The sequence below is a fragment of the Marmota marmota genome, unplaced genomic scaffold (assembly GCF_001458135.2).
Source record: "Marmota marmota marmota unplaced genomic scaffold, marMar, whole genome shotgun sequence".
Taxonomy (NCBI): domain Eukaryota; kingdom Metazoa; phylum Chordata; class Mammalia; order Rodentia; family Sciuridae; genus Marmota; species Marmota marmota.
The window spans coordinates 78277-88389 of record NW_026006962.1 but is presented as its reverse complement, the minus strand read 5'-3'; the positions used below and the strand labels follow the sequence as shown (position 1 = coordinate 88389).

Here is a 10113-nt window from a genome sequence, read left to right as displayed (position 1 = left end):
ACTTTTAGACAGCCAGCATGCTTTATTGTGGGACCAACACAAGGGTAGTTGGGCACTAGAGCCAGAATAATTAAATCCAGTCACATGGTTGGGGGTAAGAAGAGTGTCTGTAAATCCTCCATCATATGAGAGTCACTATTAGTAAGTATTGGAATGGACTCTCCAGTCCACACTGCTGGGTTTACTAGAGGTGGATCTGCAAAATATGTCCAGGAAGTGTCTCCCTGACTCCCCTTTACCTGATGGCCCAATAGGCCTATTCCTGCAGCAAGCATCATCATTGGAGTTTTATTTCTCCCTGGGAGTGGAATCATCTGTGTAGCTTGTAACGTCAATTTCCGTAAGTCCCTCCAGGAGATCAGCTTCTTTATTTGATTTTTTCCTGGCCACTCTTCTCTTCCTCAGAGATTTCTTCTTTTTGAGGGAAGGCTCCTCTGGGTCAATCTTCAGTCGTTTGAATCTTGGTTCTAAGTCCTTCATGCCTTCATGTGCATTCAGGTATCCAAATAGGACAAAAAGCACTTTCTGGAAAAATACAAGCATGACCTCTGCCCCACATCCTCACTGGATCTGGTCCTCTCCATTGACCAGTCTTGAAGTCCTTCCACCAAACTCAGCCTCATGGGCCTGTTGCTGTGGAAGACAGATGGCGCTCAGCTGTAGTATGATCTCGTGAGTCACAACTTAGAAAATTTAAAACAAACAGAGCTTGATTGAGGTTCTTTTGGGCAGTCACAGTCCTATCTATCCTTTTTAGTTTTTGTAATTGTAGCTTAATAGATAAATGAGCTTATTCTACAATGGATTGACCTTGGGGGTTATAAGGAATACCTGTTTTATGGTGAATCTGAAACTCTTTGCAAATTTGTTGGAAAGAAGAGCTTGCCTAAGCCGGTGCATTATCAGTTTTAATCTATAAAGGGCATCCTGATACTGAAAAAGCAGCTAAACAATGAGAAATAATATGCTGAGTATTTTTTCTTTTGTATGGGCTGTAGCAACGATAAATCTAGAATAAGTATCTACAATTACATGTACATAACATTGTTTACCAAATTGAGGAATGTGAGTTGCATCCACTTGCCATAATTGATTTGGTTTTAATCCACGGGGATTTACCCCTGATGGTAAAAATGGAGTGTGTATGCATATTACACACTTGGGGAAGTGATGTACATTTGACAAACTTTTTTTTTTCACTGTACAAATGTAGTTTTATTAACTATAGGTACGTATAAAACTCGACTATTGCATCTAAAAATGATCAACAAATTATCATAATTTCAGATTTTACATATTTTCAGTTAATAAACTATTTTTATAAAGGATAATCAGCATTTCATCTTCATTCACCAGAAGCCTTACATAGAGCAGCATTCTTCTTATATTTTTCTGTAATCTCTCTAATATTTTCCAAGAGATCTTCAGACATGCATTCTTCATATTCTCTGTCAACTTTAGTAATCTGCTCCTCAAGATGTTTCTCCATAGACCCTACATGTGTAGCAATCATTTTTAAAAGATGCTGCAAGTTATTTCTGACTTTTCGTCTTTCTTCAGTTGTAGTCTGCACAACTAGTTGGTACTCCCGCTGAACAGCATCTAACTCATTCATAGCTTCACTGAGGCCCTCATTGACAGCACTTTCCAGCAGGTGCTTGTAGGACTCAAGCTCATTGGCACATTTTCATCCTCTTCCTCAGCTTCCTTTACTTTTTGTTGGTAAAGATCATCCAGCTTTTGAACTTCCTCTTTCAGAGTTCTCACACTTCTCTTGCTTTCTGTTATCATTGTATTCAGTTGTTCTAATGTATCCTCCAAACCCATTTTTTAATTTAAAGCTTTATTAATTTCTTCTTCATTTTCATTCAGGAGTTCCTTGAGGGGTACATAAACTTGAGCCCTGTATTTGATGAGGCAGTTGGCACCAGCTTCAGGATCAAACTTAATTTCAAAGTCGTAACCTTTGGAATTCTCAGCACTTTTAGGAATAAGTTTTAATTTTCTAGCCAGTTTGTGATATTCTGCTAATTGTGTTTCAATCGCCTCTTTACCTCTGGCATGCTTTAACTCTTCATTCCATAACTGCTGTTGTTCAGCTTCCAGCTCCTTGGTTAATTTATTAATGGTCTGATGCAATTCGTTTTTTGTTTTTTTTTTCATGATTTCTTCTCTCTATGTCTGCAACTGAGTACTTCTGGTTATCAACAGTATTCAGTAGACATGCATTCTTCTGTTTTATTGTTTCACATTCTAGTTCTACTCTAGCAATTTCTTCATGGAGACCATTAGGTCCAGAATGGCTGAATGAGACTCCAAATTTCTCATGTATGCCTGATATTTCTGAACATCTGCTTGTAAGGAAGTTTTCGACTTCCTTAATGACTCTAGACAGTTCGGCTCTTTTTCTCTCTCTTGTTCCAATATTGCAATCTGTTCATTCAATGGTTTGTTTTTTGCTGCTAATGATTCCAGCTTGGAAGCATCTACATTATATAAATCCTTCAGCTTTGACTGCAACTCTGCATTCATCTCTTCAAAGCTGTCAGCACCATTCATGAAACTCTCATAGCATTTTATGGTGTTGTCCAAAAATAACTTATTATGCATAATTCCATCTTCAGTTTCTTCTCCCCATGGCTGTCCATCATCACATAAAGGTGAGCTTTCTTTCATGGAAGTATGTATCTTGATGCAGTTTATTAGCCAAACCAAGGCTGCTACAATGTGAGGCCAGGTATGAGGGGCTCCCACTGTGTACATGGAACTTTTGGATAGGGCAAAAGGATACCCAAGGTTTTTAAAGATTCTTGGAACCTCTTCTTCAAACTTTGTGTCAGGAAGTTCATATAAAGGGCACAGGAAGTCATAAAGAAAAGTGAAGATCTTCAGGAAGTCTTTAATAGATGGAGCTTGTAGAGATTTCATGGATACACTATATGCATAACCATTTTCTGTAAGAAATTCACAGAGTTGTCAAATACACTGCTGAATGAATGCTTTGTCATTAAGTGGTCTTGGGTCCTTGATTTTTTCAGAACTGGAAAATATGTCAATTTGACTATTCTAGGATCCATGTCCACTAGTTCTTTTACCAAATATAGAGACTTTTCTTTCAGATGTAGGTTTATTTATACTCAACTTTCCAAAGGCTGGTTTCTCTTTGATTTGAGCAGTATGAATGCCTTGTTTATTCATGTCCTGAGATCTTGACTCTTGCATAGAGAGGTGGCCAGCACCACCGGTGGAAAATGAACTGCGCTTCATGCTTAAACTTTCTTCCAGTTTCCTGACAAGGCTCAGTGGACGAATTTCTGTAATTTGTGCAATTAATCTTCGCTACATACTAAAACAAGAGCTTCTGCCCACATAGACAAACTTGTTCTCTGGTTATATTAAATTTTTTTACGTAAGCCAGAAGCATTTTGATGATATAAAGAATATAAAGCTTGGGGCTGGGGATGTGGCTCAAGTGGTAGCACGCTTACCTGTCATGCGCGGGGCACTGGGTTCAATCCTCAGCACCACATAAAATAAGGATGTTGTGTCCACTTAAAACTAAAGAATAAATATTTAAAAAAATTCTCTCTCTCTTTCGCTCTCACTCTCTCTTTCCTTGTGCAGAGTCATACAAAGACATTGCTGACAAACAGCAACCAATTTATCAATCTCATCATTACCTGATGTTATAGGCCCTGGAAGATTAGTGTGGGCTCATATGTGGCCTATAAAACTTGGGTGCTTTTGCATTTGCCCTTTGTAGGGTATGAAATAAATTTAATAACTCTTGTGATGACATATATCCAATAACTGAAGTTTCAATATTTTTGGTAACTCCAATTGCATATAAGCTGTCCAAATAAATATTAGTGGGCTCATTTGTAAAATAGCTTAAAGCACAAATGAGAGCTTGTAGTTCTGCTTGTTGGGTAGAAGAGGTTTGTATAACCTCTGTATGGACATGACTATAAAAACCTGCTTTACCTGAACTTGAGCCATCAGTGAACATTTTTAGCACACCACCTATTGGTTTTGCAATGACAATCCTTGGAAAAAATAAATGGTGTTATTAATGCAAATTGAATAATTTTATCACGAAGACAATGACTTTCTATTTGACCAGAAAAAATCAGCAAAAGCTACTTGCCATGAATTAAAAGTTTAAAAGAACCAATCATTCTGTTGAGCAGAAAATAGAATAATTATATATTAGGTTCTGATCCAACTAGCTATAAAATTCTTGTTCTGCCTTTCATCACTAATTGAGCAACAAAATTATGAAAAGGAGTTAATAACTTTTGAGGAGAGTAGGATAGATAAATCCACTCAATAACTCCCAGTGTTTGCCAAATCACCCCTGTAGGAGTGTGAGAAGTTGGAAATATCAATAAATATGTAGGCTCTTGAGAATTAATTCTGGTAGCCTGCACATTCTTAATGGCGATTTCAACTTTCCTTAAAGCCCTTCTTGCCTCCACTGTGAGCTGACAAGAAGTAGCTGGAGAAGAACCTCTCTGTAATATCTAGAATAAAGGACTCAAATCTGAAGTAGTTAGCTTTAAAGATAGCATCAGCCAATTAATATCTCCTAATAATTTTGGAAAATTGTTAAGGATGTGCAACTCCTTGACTCTTATTTGTAAGTTTTGAGGATGGATTGTATGTCCTCCAATCACATGACCTAAATAAAAGGAGATATCTCTTGCACCTTTTGAGGTGCAATGCACAAACCCATTGCTGGGAGGGAAGTCTCTAGTTGGGCAAAATTTTTTCAAAGTACATCTGAATTAGCATGAGCTAGAAGTATGTCATCCATAAAATGAATAATATATACATTGAGAAATTTTTTTCCTTACCGGCGTTGTATCCTGGGCTACAAAATTTTGACATAAAGTTGTACTATCGTACATTCCCTGAGGTAATACATTTCAGCAATATCTTTTGACTAGTTCTTTAAGATTATTGCTGGGACATTAAAGGTAAACTTTTTACAGTCATCAGGGTGCAAATGTGTAGAGAAAAAAACAATCTTTTAGATCTATTATTATCAAATTATAATTCACAGGAATAGCAGTGGGAGAAAGAAGCCCAGATTGTAGAGCCCCTTAGATTGAATTGCACAATTTATTGCCCTTAGATCTTGTAATAACGTCCAATTACCTGATTTTTTTTAATTACAAAAGTGGGTGTGTTCCAAGGGCTGAGTGTAGGCTCTAAATGACTATCTTGAAGCTGTTCTTCAACATATGAGCTATTTTAAGTTTTTTTTTTCCTCTGTTAGAGGCCACTGAGTAACTCAAATTGACTCTTCTATGAGCCAAGTGATCTTTTCTGCTGTCTTTTGGGCCAGGGAAAAAGTCAGGGTCCCTGCCAAAAATTTTGGTTGGGTGCATTAATTAATCTCTGTTGAGAAGACTGGGTCATAAGTTGATATTCGTCCTGTAAATTTCTTTCATTATCCATAGGAGTAAACCCTTGATGAAATTCCTCAAATGACCTGATAGCATTTGGAGTCACTAATAATAATCCAAAGCTGCTTGGGATATCTCTTCCCCACAGATTTACCTGTAAGGTGTTTAATACATAAGGCTTAAAAATTCCCATATTTCCATCTTGGTCCTCCCAGCGAAGATATTGGACACTCTGGGCAGGCTGAGAAACCTGCCCTTTGGCTTCTAAGTTGGCTGGCGCTGTATGTAAAGTCCAGGTTTTGGTTCAAAATCAGCGAAACAAAACAGATTTATCTGCCTCAGTATCTATAATTTCTTGAAATTTTTTACGATTACTTTTAAGTTCCAGTAGGGGGCGCTCCTGCTAAACTGTTTGGGCCCAGTACACTCGTTCTAGTGACTCGAAATCGAGGTGTCAATCAAACTGTCCATGGAGCCACAGGGTCACATTTTCTTTCTTTCTTTCTTTTTTTTTTTAGAGAGAGAGAGAGAGAATTTATTTATTTGTTTGTTTTAGTTTTTTCAGCGGACACAACATCCTCAGTGGTGCTGAGGATCAATCCCGGGCCACACACATGCCAGGAGAGCGCGCTACCACTTGAGCCACATCCCCATCCCAGGGCCACATTATTAATTGGGCTTGTGTGTCTTTAGCAGCAAGCCAAATGGCATATTTTGATTTTACAGTGACTGTTAATTAGCTCACCTCGAAAATAAGAATCAATCACTCCTGGTCATTGCCCCAAAATTAAGCCTATGGTGCCTGGGGCGACAGCCCATGGATCCCAGTAGGAGCCCATTGGGGTCCCCTTTCAGATGCTGAATCCATCACCAGGGCTGGTCATAAGAGTACTGCCTGGGTGGGGCCAGCCGGCTGTGATGACATCAGAGCGTGCAACACTTGTCCTCTTTCAGCGGGATTGTAGGCTGGAAGTGAAGTGAAAAATGGAGACAGGTGGACGCCCTATTGGCTTCTTTCCTCCCTCCCTTGTCATGTGGCCTCTTGTCCTTTAATGCCACCAGCGTGAACTGGGAAGTTTCTGCCCTGTTGTTCTGGGACTCGCCTTCTTGCGCCATGTGGCTGTTTTTTCCCACAATTAAAAATTGCCTGTGATGGGGTTGGGATTGTGGCTCAGCAGTAGGGCACTCGCCTAGTGCCAGTGGGACCCGGGTTCAATCCTCAGCACCACATCCATCTACACCTAAAAAATAAATATTAAAAAAAATTTAAAAAATGCCTGTGAGAATGGCGTCCCTGGGGTTGGGGCTGCAGTCCCAGTTTTAAAACTGTGGGGAGCGTGAAACCTCGCAGTTGGGTTGGGCCGACCTCTGCGCAAAGAACAGATTCTGAGATGGTCCCCTTTTTCCTCTGAGCCCGAAGGATGTTCTGTCAGCCTTTATGTGTGTTTTCCAATGCCAGCTGATTACCAAGAAATGCATAGGCACCTAGGTCCCCGATCAACCAGGAAGCTGCTTGGTACAGCATGCTCCAAAATTGGAGAAGAACTGTTCTGGGCCGTTTTGTCTTAGTCAAAGTAGACTGGTCTGGGAAGAAATTTGTCACCATGCCCTCTTAGCACATGAAGTTATCTGGTGATTGCAAGGAGTGGCAGAAAAGCTCCACCAATAAAAGAAGCCAAAGAGCCTTTTACCTGTCCGAGATCTTAGAGGGACCACAGTGGCTGGTCACAGAGGAGAAGGAGGGAAGCAAGCGAGACAGATAGCACAAGCAGGGTGTTGATGTTTATGGGTTCAATGCAGGGTGAGGGGGCACAGGGGGACTGGGATGTCACTTTTTTAAAAAATATTTATTTTTTAGTTTCAGGTGGACACAATCTCTTTATTTTATTTTTATGTGGTGCTGAGAATCGAACCCAGTGCCCCTTGCAAAGCCAGGAGAGTGGGCTACCACTTGAGCCACATCCCCAGCCCCATGGGCTGTCACTTCTTTTTGGGCCAAGAGTCCGTCTCTGGGCAGGACAGGGTATGAGTCTCCTAGGGTTGGAGGTCACACTTCATGCCATTTCAGGGATTGGAGGTGATGGTTCACACTACTTAGGTGGTAGTTCACGCCATTCAGTGCATCATGGACCTGAACTCCTGGAAGATGAACACGTTGGGTATCATTTTTTACCAACATTCCTCCCTTTTTTGTTTTGATTTGGGGGCTCCGTACTCGTTCTAGCTACTTCCAGCTGAGTAGGGGTGTTGTTTAGAGGGAGGGAGGTCAGTTGGTTGGAGAAGGTGGGCCAGGAGGCCGTATATCCATGTGCTAAAGGCATGGATTTCCTCCCGGGAGAAGTCCATGAATGGGCTCTAGAACCACAAATTGTTGGATATAAGGAGCCATTCATTGTGGTGGCTGTTGGGGGGGGATAAGCCAACTGTCTTCCTGAACCGTTGGATCTGTTTTGAGAGGTATGCCACTGGAGCAAAGATGGGCCCATACATTTGTCCCAGCACCCCCAAGCCTTGCCCTTGGTTTTCATGGACAGAGAGAGTAAAAGGCCTATTAACATCTGGCTGGTGTAGAGCTGGTGCTTGTAAGAGGGCCTTCTGGAGGGTTCTGAAGTGTGGTGCAGCTGAAAGTAACAAGGGCTCATGCTTGTCCCCCTTTGCTAGGTCATATAGTGGTCTGGCAAGTAATGAGTAATTTGGTACCCATGCCCTCAGATAGCCTGCCAGACCCAGGAATGAGAGAATCTCCTCTTTAGTTTTTGGTACTGGAAGGCTTTCAATAAGGCCTTTTCTGTTGGTTGTGATAGCTTTCTTCCCTGGGGAAATGTGGAACCCTAAGTAAACAACCTCAGAGAGAGCTGCACCTTTTGCAGAGAACCCTATATCTTCAGTTGTTTGGGGGGTTTTAGCCCCCTGTTTCCTCCTGACTGGCGGGAGAAGTGGGAAAGCACGCCCTGACCAGGAGGAGCCAAGAAAGGTGAAGGTCGACTGTTGGCCCACACCCAGCCCTCCCTTGCTGGAGGACAATCAGACGAGCCAGGGAGATGAATCATGTTTAATGAATCTTGTTTAATGAAGAAGTATACACAGCTTATATACTGCACAGGAGCCAATCAGGATAAAGGTCAGAGGGTAGATCAAGTTCAGGTGTACACCCATCCCATAGTCTGTAATTGAAGGCATGAGCTGTCCATGAGGGTGGAAGATGTACCATCTACATCCTTCCAAGTAAGCCAATCCTTGGTTTCTTCAGACCTTGTATCACCCCCACCCCCAATATCTGAGGTCCAGGAATAAGCTTCCATAGTGGGGGAACCTACTCTTTCCTTAAAGAGTCTGCTGTCTGATCCGCTCCAGTGTCAATCAAGCAGCAGAACTTTTTCTCTACTATGAAGATATCCATTGTTGACCTAATTCATGTCATCCATATAAACATATATAATTATGTCCAATCACCTCCGAAGGGGTTTCAGGACTTGTGAAACATAATGGTGACAAAAGGCTGGACTGTTAGCCATGCCTTGGGGTAACACCACCCACTCATATCTTTGGTCTGGCCCCTGGAAGTTAACAGAGGGAACAGAGAAGGCAAACTTCTCGCAGTCCTGGGGATCAAGGGGAATAGAAAAGAAGCAATCCTTGATGTCAATCACAATGAGAGTCAAATCCCAAGGGATGGAGGGGATCCAGGGTAGCCGTCGCAATGGGGTACCAACTGGAATCATCCGCTCATTAACCTTTCTTAGGTCCTGTAACATTCTCCGTTTCCCTGAGGCCTTTTGTATGACAAATTCAGGACTATTCCAAGGGCTCAGGGAGGGCCTAATATGCCCTGGGGTAAGTTGTTGTGATATTATCTCCTTTAGCTTTTGTAGTTTATCTAGAGGGAGTGGCCACTGTTCCACTGACACTGGAGGGCCCGGAAGCCATTGAATGGCGGGGATGGTAGGAACAGTGGCCTCTAGGATTGGGGGAGAGGCCTCACCTGCTTCTCCTCCTCCTCCTTCTCAGCCTCCTTCTCCTCCTCTTCCATCTTATCCTCCTTCTACTCCTCCCTCTCCTCCTCCTCCTCATCTCTCCTCTTCCTCCTCATTATCATCATCTCTCTAACATGTCCTCCTCCTCCTCCATCTCCTCCTCCTTCTCTTCCTCCTCCTACCATCTCCTCCTCCTCATCATCATCTCTCCTCCGCTGCTGCCATCTCCTCCTCCTCCTCCATCTCCTCCTCATCTCTCCTCTTCCTCCTTGTCCTCCTCATCTTCCTACATCTCCTCCTTCTCCATCTCCTCCTCCTCCTCTTCCTCCTCCTCCATCTCCTCCTCCTGCTCATCATCATCATCTCTCCTCCTCCACCATCTCCTCCTCCTCCATCTCCTCATCAATATCATCATCTCTCCTCCTCCTCTTCCTCCTCCTCCGCCTCCTCCTTCTCCTTCTCCTCCTCCATCTCCTCCTCCTCCTCCATCTCTTCCTCCTCCTCTTCCTCTACATCATCATCCTCCCTCCCCCTCCTACATAGTCTCTTTGCTCTGGGACCTCCGATGTGGACTCCTCTGGCTCCCTGTCTCCATCCCTCCCCATGGCTGGCCCCTCACCTTTGTAGATCCCATTGCACCCTCCCCCCCTAACTGTTGGTGTTCATCTGTGGCCTCCAGTAACCCTCCATGATCAGAAATAGGTGAGCGTGGAGTTCTTCAGACCGTT

The 10113-nt window shown here is 42.6% G+C and overlaps 1 pseudogene; it reads right to left on the bottom strand.

The window, feature by feature from the left end:
* Positions 1 to 1345: 1345 nt before the first annotated feature.
* On the bottom strand, positions 1346 to 3360 carry LOC107133648 (annotated as a pseudogene).
* Positions 3361 to 10113: the final 6753 nt, after the last annotated feature.